We start from the raw sequence: 15,413 nt of genomic DNA on the forward strand, positions 1-15,413 counted from the left end.
AGCATCGAGGAGCCATGATCAGCTACAAAGACCTAGGCCAACTAGAGTTAGAGCTCCTATGTGGCATCCTAGTAATTCAAGTAACCACCACTCAACTGAGCATTGTCAGAGTTTGCTGCCACCGCTTAACTTACAGGTCAGCTATTCTGCAAGAATTCTTTACTTGGTCAGAATTTTCCTCACTTCTACATGGCAGATCTCAGCTCTGATCCTGTGCTTTTCTTTTGGGAGACCCAGGCCTGTAACAAGAGCAGAAGAGAGAACCACTGTACAGACCTGAGGAGGGATTTTTTGCACTCTCTTCTTTGCTAAGCAGTATCACCTGAGTGGATAAGTGGCATGTCCCATGGGGTGTTGTCTTTTGCTTGTTGGGAACAGTCAAAGCTGGTCCGCACTCTGAGTGCAGAAGGCTGGGCCCACAAGAAACCTTAAATACCTTGCCTCTATAGGCTTCTGCTTAAAAACTCCCCAAAAATCACAGATTCCCTGGCCTTTGGAGGTAGCTACCACCACTCAAGTGAAACAAACAAAAAACCCTTTATTCTTGAACCCAGGAAGAAAGCATTTGCACTTCTTCCAGAGGGGTACGTACCCCCAAGCTTTTAACCACAGGAGAGCTTGGGGGAAAGAAAAATGGCACTCTCTGCTAGCTGACCTTTCAGTCTTAGTCATGCATACACAGACCTCTTTTTACTTTCCAGGACAAGAATTAAAATCACTTTAAGGAGATTTGTTCACAAAATGAAGAGATATGCTTTATCAAGTGCATTTCGTTGCTAGGTGTTTTAGAGCAACTGAGAAAAGAAATCAGAAACAGAGAAATTCCATCCCTGAAATACAGCTTAAAGTACAGTGTATGGGGGGAGGAGAGACACGTGGACTTAACACATCGATGTTTAACCAAACAAACAAAGTCACCTGATCGCATCTAAACAGATATCCCATTCCCTACCTAATCATAGATCTGTGCTTCAAAGTGCAGTCCATTTCCATGCCCAGTATTTTGTAGGCATGGTAGTTCCGCCTAGTTCAATTCATCTTGTTCCCCCAATTCCTGGCTTAAAACTCTCAAAGAAGAGTAGCATGCAGGTATCCTTTTCAATTCAAATCTCATACTTTCTTCTTATTGATTCTCCTGGCTTCCTGCCAACACTTGCTAGCTACCTGGGTTTAACCCTTTGGTTACTGAATACTGGAACATTCAGAAAAGGCCAGCACTCCTCCTATCCATCGCAGAGGTTGCTAGGTTGACTAACAAGGTTGTTTTGTAACCTGGCTTCATACTCCTACCAGTGTCTTCTATATTCAGGTTTGAATGGGATGCCATTAAGGTCAATTGGACCAACAGTGTAGATGCTCTCTTGCGCAAAAGAGCCTCACAACAGGGAGGTGCTTTGATGTGTGGACGTGGTCTTGCATAAAAAGCCTTTGTGCCAAAAAACTAGCGCTACAGACTTCTTGCGCTAGAACACTGCAGTGAAGACGTAGCCAGTATTTATGGCATGCCTCTTTGGGAAGATGGAGGAACCTCAGCATAAGAAAAGCAACAAACTGCCTATTGCACACACTCAAAACGCATGAGTCACACACACACGCATCCTGACCATGAAAGCAGGTTTAAAAAGAATTAGAAAGGGTTCTTGGTTACCTGTGTGTTAAAGCTTTCCCTGCAATTGTGAGGGGTGGAAAGTGGATTTAAAAAAAAAAAAAAAAAAAGTTGATCTGAGGATCTTGTATAGTTCCAGGAACCAGGACTTTTAAGAACAGATAACACAAGACTAGGGATAAAATAGTGAGAACTGGCAACTCCGTACAGCACCTGAATGCATCAGCTCTACTCCTAGAGGGTCTGCCACCATGCAAGCCAGTCACCAAATATCCCTGCAGAACTCTTGATGATTATCATTAATGTTACAGTTCTCCCGATCACTCGAGCCTTGTTTCAAAAGCAAATAGCAGGTGTTCTTTTTCAATTGCATGTTAATCAGTATGATCCATTTCACTTTTACGTGGATTAACATTTGCCATTCCAGAGGCCTTGAATCCCATTCAAAAAGTCATCAGTCCCTCTGTACATCATCTTAGCTGGGACACTGTCCCTGGTGGACAGCCTTCTGCATCAAGCATGGAGCTACTCAAGTTAGAAAGAGAGGCCATGGAAGAGAGGCAGCACATATCCAGAGTAGCACTCTATAGTAAGTCACAGCAGCTCAGTCCTCCCCACTCTGATCTGGTACAACTTCAGAGTCACTGTGTACAGGTGGAGATGAATCTGAGGTGCTTAACTGGGAACATTTTAACAATTTCTCAGCAGCCATTGTCATTCACAGTCATTTAGCTCCCTGGAGCACATGACAGAAGCCGCCATTCTGACTGAGTGGACTAGACTGTGCGGCGAGTAATGAGCAGTTAAGAGCTATTTAGTTGGTTTGGCTTTGGAAGGCCACTTTCATTAGGCACTAATGCACTCCAATCATGCAGCTCCTGTTTTTCATTAGCAAGGACATTTGGAAAGAAATCCTCCATGGCCCATAATCTTCCTGTCTAGTTCACAGGCTCCAGCTGATCAGTCCCAAAAGGAGGTTAATCCTCCTTTTGCCGTGCACAGCAGGCTCCAAGGCACCAGGGCTGCCACAGACCCTTGCAATTTGCATGATACACACTGCGGTTTTGTATGGAGTGCTGGGACCCTGGCGTCCGTGGCATAGTGTGTGCTACCCCCCAGAGCCAGGCAGGAAGTAGCAATACGCATTTGTAAGGCAGGCAGTCTCCTCTGGGCTAGCACATGGAATCTCAGGAGAAGTCTCTTGCTGAGCAAGGCGCTAGAAGGCGCCATTCAGCCTGGCCTCCATTTGGAGGAGTAGGCAACAGTCAGTGCCCAGGGAGTTACAGGAGTTTGGTTTCTTCCAACTCCTGAGCTCTCAAAAGGCTTTACAAAGTCTCCTAGGAGACACCACTATATCTATATGCCGGAGGGCACTGTTCCCTGGCCCCTGCCAGTCATCCCCCTGCAACAGTGCTCTCCCATCCCCCTAACAGTGGTTCTCAAACATTTTTGCCTTTGGCCCTCCTGGCCCAATGCAAGCCTTTCCATGGACCACCAGTTGCTAATGGAAACTCTGTTCATTACCTAATTACACCCAAGCCATTTTGTCAGTGCTGCAGCTAGGGAAGAACTGTTTAATTTAACCAGCAAGAAAGGCACTCGAGTGGGAAGCCGACCCTAGCCCTTCAACATCGTGAAGGGAGGGGGAGACAAGGCTGGAGCGCCTGCAAGGGCTCCCTGCAACAGGGCAGGGGCTGAGTTTGAGCCCTGGAGCCCACTTATGCTTATTTGGGGAGCTGTGCAGGGGGAGGGGTTTCACCCTTCACGCACACACCCTGCATACGGGCCTGAGTGCAAGACTTCAAGCAAAGCAGCCTGACTTCAGAGGGGAGAGGAAGGCACGGCCGCTGATACCAGGACCTACGCTGGTTCACCAACTCAGTCCTCGCTGTAGATCCAGCCACGGACCAGAGACCACAGCCACGGCTACCGCTCACAGACTGCATTACAAGGGCTAGCAAACGAGGCCACAACATCTCTTCTGATATCAGTAAGATGGAGACCGGATCTCTCCTGAGACTGTTCCTAGAACTGAGGCCCTATAAAACAATGGAGAGGCCTGTGGCTCCTTAAAGGCGCTCAGATTTGTCTGGGCATAAGCTTTCGTGGGCCAAAGCTACTTAGATGCATGGAGTGGAAATCAAAGAGGCAGTGATGTTACACACAGATAAGCATATCAGAGGGAGGGGAGTTGCTTATCAAGGATAGGACCAGTGTTAAAGAGGCCAAAGCAAACAGGGTGGATGTGGCTCACTCCCAGCAGTTGGTATTCACACCTCCCTCCCCATCAAGAGAGGGAGCCTTTGCAGTGAGACAGCATTAAATTTGTGTAAGGACTTGAAGGTGGCTATCAAATTAGGACAGAATATCTCCTTACCTCTGATTTCCACTTCATGCATCTGATGAAGTGGTTTCGACTAGGATGTGACTAATCGACTGTCGGATAAACAAAAGCTTATTGGATATAGTCACACTAGTTGACTAGTCGCTCCCCCCACCCCCTTGCTGCCTCTATTAGAGGGAGGCAGCAAGGGTAGGGGGAAGAGGAGGGAGTGCTGGGGGAATGGGCTTAAAAGCTGGTTTCCCCAGCTCTGTGGGAGGGGCAGGAGTGCAGCAGCAGCATTCCACTTTTGAAATGTGCAAGAGGCCTCTAGGCTGTGTTTCAATCTTTGAAATGCACAAGAGCTCTTGTGCACATCAAAGACAGAACACCAGGAAGCATTTCTTCGAAACGTAGCACAGCTGGGTGGGTTCTTGCTACATTTCAAAGCAGAAGCGCCCTTATTGACTAATCGAATAGGTGATGGAAATTCCATCTACTATTCGATTGATAAGTCTAATTTTAACATCCCTAGTTTTGACCCACAAAAGGGTTAGAACAAACTAACACAGCTACCCCTCTGAGACTTCGGTTTCCAGGCTTTCACACCAATCCATGTAACAGAAGAAAGCAAGTGGGTAGGATGAGCAAGTGGGAGACCCCAGAACAGAATACCTTTGCACTAGCTACTAGGCCACCCTGCCTCTTGTGCACACAGGCATACAATCCTAATCTGCAGGCCCACGCAGGGTGGTCAAATGACCATGGGATAAAGCCAGCTCGGAGGCAAGTGCTCTTCTGGTGCACAAGACCCCCAGATTCAAATTCCACTTACTGTCCTGGCTAGAAAGGGCCAGTATGCCATAGCTGTGGCATTCACCGCCTGGTTAGCCCCCAAGAGACTTCAAGCTACTCCCTATCAGCCTCCAACAGCAAGATTTTAGCTTGTTTCCTCCTGCTGCTACATAAGGTCTGGATCCCCATCTCAACACGTCACTCTCCCCCTAAGCCCCCTGCTCCTAACTTCAGGTGTTTGCATCACAGGAGGCAAAGCTAGGCTCACAAATCCTGCAGCTGAGCTATTTAAAGCCTCCCCCCACTCGCCCAGCAAGCCAGCCAACGCAACGTGGCTTCAGCCAACAGTGGGGTCCCAGCAAAGACCTTGGAGAGCAGACACACTGTGGGGAAAGAGAGAAGGATTCCTTACCCAGAGGGAAGGGGACAGCTGGACACCATCAGATGCTGCCTCTTCCCCAGAACAGGCCTGCCCTGCCCAGTATGCTTTGCACAGCGTCATAATGATCTGGCTCCCAGACATCCCTCAGATTGGTCCCGGAAGGACATCTCCGTCAAACCCCACAATCCCAGCCCCATGCCCTCCACACCCCCACCCCGAAGGTGGATCACAAGCCTCAGGGCTTTGTTTTGCTGCTGTGCAGCCCAGAGAAAAGTGTGCTGGCTGGGTCCAGAAGCTTCAGTGCCTGTCAGCTCTGTGCTCACTGTGCTGAGCTGGGAAAAGGTCATGGCCCATTCCCTCGCTGCAGCAGCCTGCTGAGCCCAGCTTTCTCCAGTGCTGTGTAACTGGCAGCAGTGCAGCCAGTCAGTTCCCCAGCCATCAGGTAGGAGACACCGGACCTTTCCCGGGTCCTCTGCTTTACACCCAGCCAGCCTCCTTCCTCCCCAAGATGGGGGAGTGCTGCCTAGCCAGGAGGGTGTGGCAGCTGGCCTGAGCACACCCAGGGCTCAGACAGCAAGACACAAAAGAAAGTTAATAAATAGTCAGGAGAAGGGGTAGAAGAAAAAACAAAATCACGTCAGTTTAGCCCCAGGGTGGGGAACTTCAGACCCAGAGCTAGATGGAGCCCTCCTGTTTGCTTGTATGTGGCTCTCGAGGCTCAGGCCCCCCTCGCTCCCACCTCCCTGCTGTCCCATGGCGGGGCTGGAAACACACAAAAACTACTAGACTGAGCTCCCCTAGGCTCTGGTGTGCAAGGGGAATGTGAGGAGTCTCTCCTTATATGGGGGCTACATCAGTGAGGGTGTATGTGTTTGTTTTAGGGCATTTTTTCTGTGGGTCAGTGGCTCCCAACCCAAAAGAGGTCCCCCACCCCTGGTTTAACCCACTTTCTGCCTAGGGAGCATCCGGCAGGCGTGGGGAGGTAGGGTGGTGACGGAACTACCTCAACAGAGACCCAGGGCACACGAGTTTAAAGTCATCTCTGGACAGAAATGCATCCAAGCATGCTCTAGCCTAGGAATTGCAAGGGACTCAGGAAAGGACACATACAGGGCCTTTCAATGCCTTCATTCTAGAAAGCTTGTACTGTACCGAGTGCCGTTGGCTACCACTTCCTCACCCTCTCTGCACTTTATCCTAGAGCAGGGGTCTGCAACCTATGGCTCAGTATGGAACCAAATATGGCTCGTTTGTCAGTCCCAAAAATGCATGCAACTTTTAAAATTAAAATTCAAAAATTTAAAAAAAACCCACATAATTACTCATGTAGCTTGAATGCGTGCATGAACCTGAATGTCACCAGTTATGATGTAAACTTCAAAGAAATGTGCAAAAGATGCAGCAGTAGCCATCCCACTAAATAAAGTCTGAGTGTACAATGTTTCATAATTAATCATCATGTCAATTACCAATAATATCAAGTTGTACATTTTCAGTTATGCAAATGAGTATTCTTACATGGCTCTGATGACCACTGTTCGGAAATTTGTAGTTAAGAACGGCCTTACTGGGTCAGACTAAAAGTCCATCTAGCCAAGTATCCTGTCTGACAGTGGCCAATACCAGATACCCCTGAAGGAGGGAACAACAGATAATCCTCACGCGATCCCTCCCCTGTCTCCCATTTGCAGACAAACAGAGGCTAGGGACACAATTCCTACCCATCCTGGCTAATAGCCATTGATGGACCCAACTGCCATGAATCAATCTAGCTCTTTTTTGAACCCTGTTAAAATCCTACCTTTCACCTCATCCTCTGTCAAGGAGTTCCACAGGCTGACTGTGCACTGAGTGAAGAAAACCTTCATTTTGTTTGTTTTAAACCTGCTGCCTATTAATTTGGTGACCCCTAGATCTTATATTGTGGGAACAGGTAAATAATTTCCTTATTCATTTTTTCCACTCCAGTCATGATTTTATAGACCTCTATCAGATCCCCTCTTGGTCTCCTCTTTTCTGAGCTGAAAAGTCCAAGTCTTTTTAATCTCTCTTCATATGGTACCTGTTCCAAACTCTAATAATTTTTGTTGCCCTTTTCTGAACCTTTTCCAATCTCTCTTTTTTGAGATGAAGCAACTGCAGGGCACCACCACAGTATTCAAGATGTGAGCGTGCCATGGTTTGATAGAGAGGCAATAAAATTCTCTCTTATTCTCTATCCCTTTTTTTAATGCTTCCTAACATTCTATTTGCTTTTTTGGCTGCTGCACATTGAGTGGATATTTTCAGAGACTCATCCACAATGACTCCAAGATCTCTCTCGAGTAGTTGTAGCTAAGTTAGTCCCCATCATATTGTATACACAGTTGGGATTATTTTTTCCAATGTGCATTATTTTACATTTATCAACATTAAATTTCATTTGCCATTTTGTTGCCCAATCCTTTCGTTTGGCAAGATCTTTTTGAAGCTCTTCACAATCTGCTTTGGTCTTAACTATCTTGTAAAGTTTGGTATCATCTGCAAATTTTGCCACCTCACAGTTTACCCCTTTCTCTAGATCATTTATAAATAAGTTGAACAAGATTGCTCCCAGCACAGATCCCACTAGTTACCTCTCTCCACTCTGAAAACTGACTATTTATTCCTACCCTTTATTTCCAGTCTTTTAGCCAGTTATCAATCCATGAAAGGACCTTCCCTCTTATCCCATGACAACTTACTTTACTTAAGAGCCTTTGGGGAGGGACCTTGTCAAAGGCTTTTTGGAAATCTAAGTACACTATATCCACTGGATTCCCCCTTGTCCACATGTTTTCTGACCTCCTCAAAGAACTGTAGTATATTAATAAGGCATGATTTCTTACAGAAACCATGTTGACTTTCCCCCAACAAATTATGCTCATCTGTGTGTCACTTCTGTTCTTTACTATAGTTTCAACTAACTTGCCCAGTACTGATTTCAGACTTATCAGTCTGTAATTGCCAGGATCGCCTCTAGAGCCCTTTTTAAATATTGGCATCACGTTAGTTAGGCTCTTTGGTTTGAAAAGGTTGCTGACCCCTTGCCCTAGAGGGACAGATGCCAGGTCACCAACACCTCAATCACTGGCTCAGCTCTGGAGAGACAATGGGACCTCACATTCCATGCCAACACCACCCAATTCCCCTCCAGGTCTAGGAAACTGATCCTTAGCCCTGGTCTACACTTCAGAGTTATTTCAAAATAACACTCCTTATTTCAAAACAAGCAGCCTGTCCACACTACCAAGCCTGCTAATTTCGAAAGAATAACTCCTGCCTTCCACGAGGAATAATGATCATCTTGAAACAGCAGTAGTGTGGAGGCGCTATTGCTGCTATTTTGAAATAACTACTCCCCAGAGTCAAAGTAATTACTCCCCAGCACTTCCTGGGGCTCTAAGTCAAGGTAGCATGTCCACATGAAGGGAGCCTGCCTCAGACTAATTTCAAGGCTTCCCTCTAGCGTGGACATGCCACTCTGAAATTATTATTTGAGGAGTTGTTTTGAAATACAGGCAGTCCCCGAGTTTCGCGGATCCGACGTAAGTCGGATCCGCAGTTATGAACGGGGATTTTCTCGCCCCGGAGGACTGGAGCGGCAGGATGCCTGGTCCCGCCGCCCGCCTCCTCCAGGGCGAGAAAAGCTGCTCCCCGTCTCCCTGGTCTGCTGGGGGAGCCAGCAGACCAGGGAGACGCTGAGCAAAGCCGCAGAGGACCCGGGCCGGACCGCGGCGCTGATCTGGAAGCGCCGCGGTCCGGCTCGGGTCCTCCGCCGCTTTGCTCCGTCTCCCTGGTCTGCTGGAGGGGGGGGGGACGCAGCTAGTGCCCCCCCCCCCCATCAGACCAGGGAGACGTGGAGCAAAGCCCGGGGCCTGCGGTAGAGCAGGTGGGGCGCTGCCGGTTGGTCCCGCAGCACCGCTCCTTGGTGCTACTGGACCAACCCGGCAGCACCCCAGCTGCTCTGCCCCAGGAGTCCTGATTGATCAGCAGCGGCTGAATCTGGATGCCAGTTCCGACTTACATACAGATTCAACTTTAGAACAAACCTACAGTCCCTATCTTGTACGTAACCCGGGGACTGCCTGTAATTTTCTAGTGTAGGCATGCCCTTAGAGAACAGGAGTCTGGTCATTTGTTCACCACTAGAGGGCAACACCACACTGCCCCTCCACCATATTCGTCTTGCTCCAAACCCACCTTACCTGTTTAAAGGGCTTTGGCTATGGGTCTTGGGGAGGGGGGAGGATGTCATGCTGGAGGGTGATCGTCACCTGCTCCTTTCCCAACTGAGCAACTGCCGCTCCAGAGCAGGGGCTGGACAGGAGATTGGCACCCCCAGAACACCGGAGGGCACCACACACACACACACACTCACACACACACACACACACACGCCTTTGTCATTTATAATACAACACTGTGCTTCTGCCTCCTGGGCCCAGTGAGCCTTAATAAGGACGGGGGGAGGGGAGGTGCTGCTTTGCCAGTCCTGAGACCTAATTCCTACCTGGTTGGTCAGCCGAGGGGGTGATAGGAAAGCCAGGGGGAGATGCAGACCCCGCAACAGAGCTTGGGTGGCTCAGACAGCTCGGTCCTTTGTGCAATAAGGGAGGCAATTAGGTCACGGGCTGGGAGAGCAGGAGGGGGTGACTAAGGGGCTCTGTCTACTCCCCCCAGCTGCAGAGAGAAGCAACACAAACCTCTACACCCTCCCCAGGGACTACCCTGAACTACCCCTCTACTTCCTTAGCACTCCTGCAGGAAGCAGGAAGTGCTTGCGAGCAGCCACTGTGCCCAGCATATCGGGTTCCTCCACCCACCCATGCCACAGCCCAGAGCTCTGGGAAGCCAAGTGAAAGATTTTATCTCCTCCCCCCCCACCCCAATCTTTGCAAGCTTACAGAAGGCCCAGAGAGGGGGGCACCTACCACTGCCGGCTTTCGAGGGGAACTGCATTTGGATATTTATTGTTGTAGGCTCTGGATCATGATTTGCAGGCCTCGGGAAAGTTCCTGGGCTGGACATAGAAGCTAAAACTGCCTGTCATCAGGAGGTGTGACCACAGCATCTGCAGGCACACAAGCTCACTTGAGCTGAGCTCAATTTGCTAAAGATAGCATCGCATCTGTGTATTCCTGCAGCTCATCCTGCCAATCTCCCCCGCTTCCTCCCCCTTCCCCTCCCCACTATTCACTCTGCTAGTTGTTACACTTAATTTAGCAGATACAGACCTTGCCCCCTGATTGCTATGCTGGCCAAACCTCCCCCTCCCCACCCATCCCTGGTAGTAGGCAAGCCCAGCGCTCCCTCTCCCTTTTGACTGCTGGGGAGGGCCAAGGCCAAGCCAGCCCCAGCCTCTCATCCCCCCCCCCCCCCCCAGGTCTCCAGGAGGGCCAGGGGTTGCAGCCAGCCCCAGCCCCTCGGCTCCTTGCCCTGGCCTCTTGGCTCCCCACACCCTGCCCCCTCCCTTCCCCACCCTCCCAGCTGTAGCCAGCCCCAGCCTCTCCCCCCCCACCCCCACCACAGCCAACCTGACCTCCCCCTGGCCTCTTGGTCCCCTCTACGCCTCTCCCCAGTCTCAGGCCCGGTCTCTCAGGCCCCCTTTCGGCCACCTGAGGAGGGCTGGATCGAGTCAGGGGGCGGCAGTAGCCCCTTGCTGTGCTCGGAATCCAGTACCCAATGTGGAGCCACTGCCTCCCTCTGCCTCAGGCCAGGTGCTCCAGCCTGGTGCCCCCTCTCCTCCCCCACTGGCCAAGATTAGCATGCCAGTGCAGGGCAGGGAGGAGAGAAGAAACCCCGAGGCACCAACACACACTCTGCTGTGGGGAGAGGAGGAGCAGCATGTATCTTCCCTGCAAGCTGGATCCAGTGCGGAGCCTCAAGGTTTCTCCTCTCCCCCTCTAGTGCACTAATCTTGTGGGGGGGGGGGGGGCAGGAGGAGGAGGGGCACAAGGCTGGAGCACTTGGCCCAAGGCAGCAGCTCCCCATTGGGTCCCAAATCATTGCCTCACCCCCAGCACAATGATGAGCCTCTGCTACCACCCCCAGCCCTCCTGCAGGGGAACTGGGTACCAGCTGAGGGAGCTCAGAGCACCCCCGGGAGGCAGGGGGAACCCAGAGCCATGGCCGCCTCTTCCTCTTCTGGGGATTCTGCTGAGGCTAGGGGGCAGGGCAACACAGAGTGATGTGATGACATCACTGTCTCCCAGCGTAAAATTTTTGCAAGAGAGAATCCGAGCACCTCCCATCACCCCATCCATGCTGAGCCTGCAACCGCCTCACAATTCTCCCCCACCCCCCATGAGGTTTCTCATTTACTCAGGGCCATTGCAGAGCAGACATTAAAGATTGCAAGGCATTCACACACAGAATCAGGGCAGTCAGGTCAATAGTTCCGTGAGGCAAAGTGAGAGCATTTCCAAAACCATTTTCTATCCTTCAGTGGAAGGGGGGGGGGGGGGTGCGCAAAGAGATGCCCTAAGAATGCCACATGGACCACAGCTGCATGCTGACTGGACCACAGATTGAGAACCACTGATCTGAAACATTTCACCCAGCTCCACCTGGGTTCTAATCCCACATCTGCCATGTCACTTGAGAGACTTGGTGGTAGAAGACACATCTATCTGAGTCCCTTCTCACTCTGGGTCTCTAGTCTATTCAGATTGGGTGCTGTTCTCGGCAGGGACCATCTCACATGATGCAACAGCCATCATAATGGGGCTCCAGTCTCATTGAGGGCCCCTAAGTGCTGCAAGTTCATTTTTTAATACATGCAACTTGATGCAGGCCTGGCTGCACAGAGAGGAGTCCAGGACACACAGGTTGTAGACTTTACTGGCTGAGCTCACTGCTAATGCAATGACAAGACTGGAAATGGAGACAAGGAAATAAAGTCACTTGAGATGCAAGAGAGTCACCAAGGACTGAATGTGTGTCAGCCACTAATTGCCATGGGTTCTTATTTACTATCACTGGAGACTGAACTTTGGATCTCTCCAGCCAACTCAGCCTCTACAGTGTGAGCTAAAGGCCTGTGTTCACTAACTGGCAGCTAGAACAGACTCCTAGCCTGGGGGTGAGGGGAGGGGAGGGGAAAAAAAAAATAGTGGGGAACAGACCACTTACTTCCTTTTCAAAACCACATCTCTTCCCTGCGTCGTGGCCCAGCCAGGAGGGGATTGGAGCTGGAGAAGCAGCAGCAATAGCCAAATCCATTGACTCCCCCCAGGAAGGGTGTTTAGGCAAGGAGAGTCTAGCTAGCAGTCAGGGGATTAGATGTGTGTAATGGGATCTGCAAACAGCAAACAATTTCCTACAGCGCCACAGAAAATCCACTCTGTCTATAGACATTAGCTGGGGCAAGAAAGCACTCTGAGGCCAGTACCCTAGCTCCCAAGAGCTGTCGCAGCACCAGTCATTCAGCAGTGAAGGTTTTCAGACAAGCCAAGTTAGGAGTTCATGGGAGAGGAAAAGTCCAAGTCTAAATAGAAAAAAAAAGCCCCGCACATTGATGAGGGAAGCATTTGTCCCCTATTTTCACAGACCCCTATTCTGATACTTCTACCCCAGCTCACCCCACCATGCAGGGTACCCCAGCGAGGCAGCCCCAGACAGAGCTTCTCCATGAAGCACTATGGTTCGGAGCACTGATTTGGGAGTCACATTTCAAATCCGCAAATCTGATCACTCAGCACCAGGGGTTTGGAGCTGCCCATTACAGAGGTAAAGCTCAGACCTGGATCCCAGGAGCCCCCACATTCATAGGAGGAGGCTGTGAGAGTGTTTCAACCTAAGCACAACTAACCCCACCCAGCCCTCTCTTTCCCAAAGGCTTCATGTGGGGTGTGTGTGCGCGCAAACAAACCCTCCTTTCTAGCCACTCTAAAGCTTTACTGCAGACTAGTGCTTTGGCAGAAAAAAAAAATCTCTCTCTTTCAGGTCCACCCCAAGAATGCCTCTGCCAAAGCAAACTCAGCAGATAGATTCAGGAGGGGGCGGAGTCAGAGGCCTAAAGCATAACCCGCCCTTAACCTCACGAGAACAGCTTCACAGCTCCTCCACAAACAGGATGTGGCCTGTTTAAAAAGTTCCCTTTTCCAAAGGATGGCTATGCAGCACTTCTGCCACAGCAGCTTTTAAGTGACCAGCTAGAAGGATCTCCCAGGATACACCAACTACTTTGCTCATATGCCCCCAGGTTAGCACACCTTCAGCTCTGCCCGCCCATTACAAGGGAACTGGAAAAGAGATAGGGGAGGGGGAAGGAGAGAATAGCATTTTCCTTGGATATCAATGAAGTTGGTGACATGGGGGACAAGTGCCATTACCTCACGAAAGTTGCTTCCCCCAAATATCAGTCTAGACACACATTTCACAGCAATATTTCTTCCTCCTTCTCAGTTCCTACCCTGCCACCCGCAGTGGTCCCTGTAAGCTGAGGGCTTGGGCAGCCACCCAGGAGAGATTCAAAGGCCACCCAGCTCATTAGCAGAGTGCCTACAGGTTTTTGGTTTTCACTAGTGGTGCACACTCACACATGCTTCAGTGCACATAACACAATTTATTCCACACATGGATGGGGAAAAAATTAGAGGGAGGGAAACACTACCCAAGATATTCACACATTCGCAGCCTTGTCTTTTTCCACCCTGCAGAGCAAAGTTACCCATATATTACACACACACCTACATCTTTATAGGATTGTTTGCTTAACCCCCCTCATACCTTGGTAGCTGTTAAATCTCAGTTGGCCACTCCTGGGCTTTAAAACAGACCCACTCTTAGAATCCCAGCTGACTGCTGCTACCTGCATAGGAGCATTTTCTTTCCGCTTCTCCTCGCTCTGACTCCCTACCTGAAGCTTCCTGCTTCCCTCTTACCTGACTCAGGGAGGAGCCTCTACTACAAGCAGTGTCAGGTCACACTGATCTGCCTCACCTTGAGCCTATCAGCGCTGTAGGAGCACCAGAGCTAGGTCCTCATTGAGCCAGGCAGCTGTAGGTCATGTCAGCTCTGCTCACTTTCCTCCTCTCATGCTCTGGCAGCCCCAGGCACTGTCAGACCTGCCAGGTGTCACTCATTTGTAGGAAGACTTCCTCCTCCAGCTTCATTCATTTGCAGGCAAGTGTAGTTCCTCCTCCCAAGAAGGATTTTGCAGTGATACATTTGGGGCTAGACTTTCCTAAAAGCCAGCTCCCATTTAGACACCTCAGGTAGTGGGCAGGTTTTCCAAAGAGCTGGGTGCTCAGCTCTATTGACAATCCCAGCTATTGGGGTCACTACTAAAGGTGCTGGGATCTCAGCTGTTTGGAAAAATCCAACCCTGGGTGTGAGTGCTGGGTTTTCTGGAAACTCCAGCTCTTAATCTCTCCTTCAAAGGGGTTTGAAATCTTTCCTGTTCACATGCTGGCTGCTAAGGATCCTTTGCGGGGCTGGGCTAGTCTGCTCTGGCCACTAAATCCTATGAGAATCCTTCCCCCTGAGCGAAAGGACTGCAGAGATGGGAATCCAATGGGTACCTTTGCAAAGCGCTGCTGGGCTTTTGGTTTTGCAGGTGTTGTTTGGATCTAGGTTCCTTATTTCCCCCTGCAAATCTGGGTGAATGGTTCTGGTTCGCACTAGTCTCCAGGGCCAAATCAGTTTGCTTAACTTTTCTTCAGTCCTCAGTGGCAGACCATCCCTTAACTGGAACCAGTGGGCCAAGGCGTTGGAGCAGGTGGGACACTGTATCCACCTTTCACTTCTGTTCTTTGGAAACTGACCAGGGGCTCAAGCAGAGATCGTGTTATCCCTGCTGCTGGGAGCTCCCTAAAGCATAGCACCCAGACCTGACAATGAGCCTCAATGACCATGACTGCCTTGTGTTCATATGCATAGAGCTCTCCCTCAACTACCAAAGTCCTGGTCCAGCAGGCCCAGGGCTCAGGAATGGAGGAGTCCTGGGGACACTGTAGACCTAAGAAAACTTCTGAACAAAGGCCTTGTGTGTATGCATGGGTGTGTGTGCGTAATCCCAAATTCCTGAGGAAAATAGTGAAACTTGGGACACATGGTGGCATGGGAAGTCAAAACCATTTAAACTACCCACCTAAGTCCCTAGCAATCTCAAGGGAGGCAGTGTTTCCTTAGTGGATAGAGCACTGGGCTGGGACTCAGGAAACGTAGCTTCTATTCAATCAGTTGCTGGCCTGCTGGGTGACCTTGGACAAACTGTGGCATCTCTTTGTGCCTCGATATCCCATATGCACAAGGGGGATTATGAATCAGACTTCTTTGGTAAATCA

The 15,413-nt window shown here is 50.1% G+C and overlaps 1 protein-coding gene across 9 annotated transcripts in view; it reads right to left on the reverse strand.

Moving 5' to 3' along the window:
• LPIN3 (lipin 3) overlaps nucleotides 1-14,178 on the reverse strand; it is a 41,431-nt gene extending 27,253 nt beyond the window's left edge. Inside the window, exons 1-2 of one of the 9 annotated variants that reach the window (XM_075901313.2) lie at nucleotides 14,068-14,178; nucleotides 135-239 (exon numbers count right to left, since the gene is read on the reverse strand). The gene's annotated coding sequence lies outside the window, so the exon portion shown is untranslated. Of the gene's footprint in view, nucleotides 1-134; nucleotides 240-9,634; nucleotides 9,835-10,055; nucleotides 10,198-13,854; nucleotides 14,017-14,067 lie in introns of those variants that run through there. The other 8 variants (XM_089769724.1, XM_006121890.5, XM_014572985.4 and 5 more) reach the window with 8 other exon arrangements.
• Nucleotides 14,179-15,413: the final 1,235 nt, after the last annotated feature.

Source organism: Pelodiscus sinensis, chromosome 17 (genome assembly GCF_052426305.1).
Source record: "Pelodiscus sinensis isolate ZL-2025 chromosome 17, ASM5242630v1, whole genome shotgun sequence".
NCBI classification, from domain to species: domain Eukaryota; kingdom Metazoa; phylum Chordata; order Testudines; family Trionychidae; genus Pelodiscus; species Pelodiscus sinensis.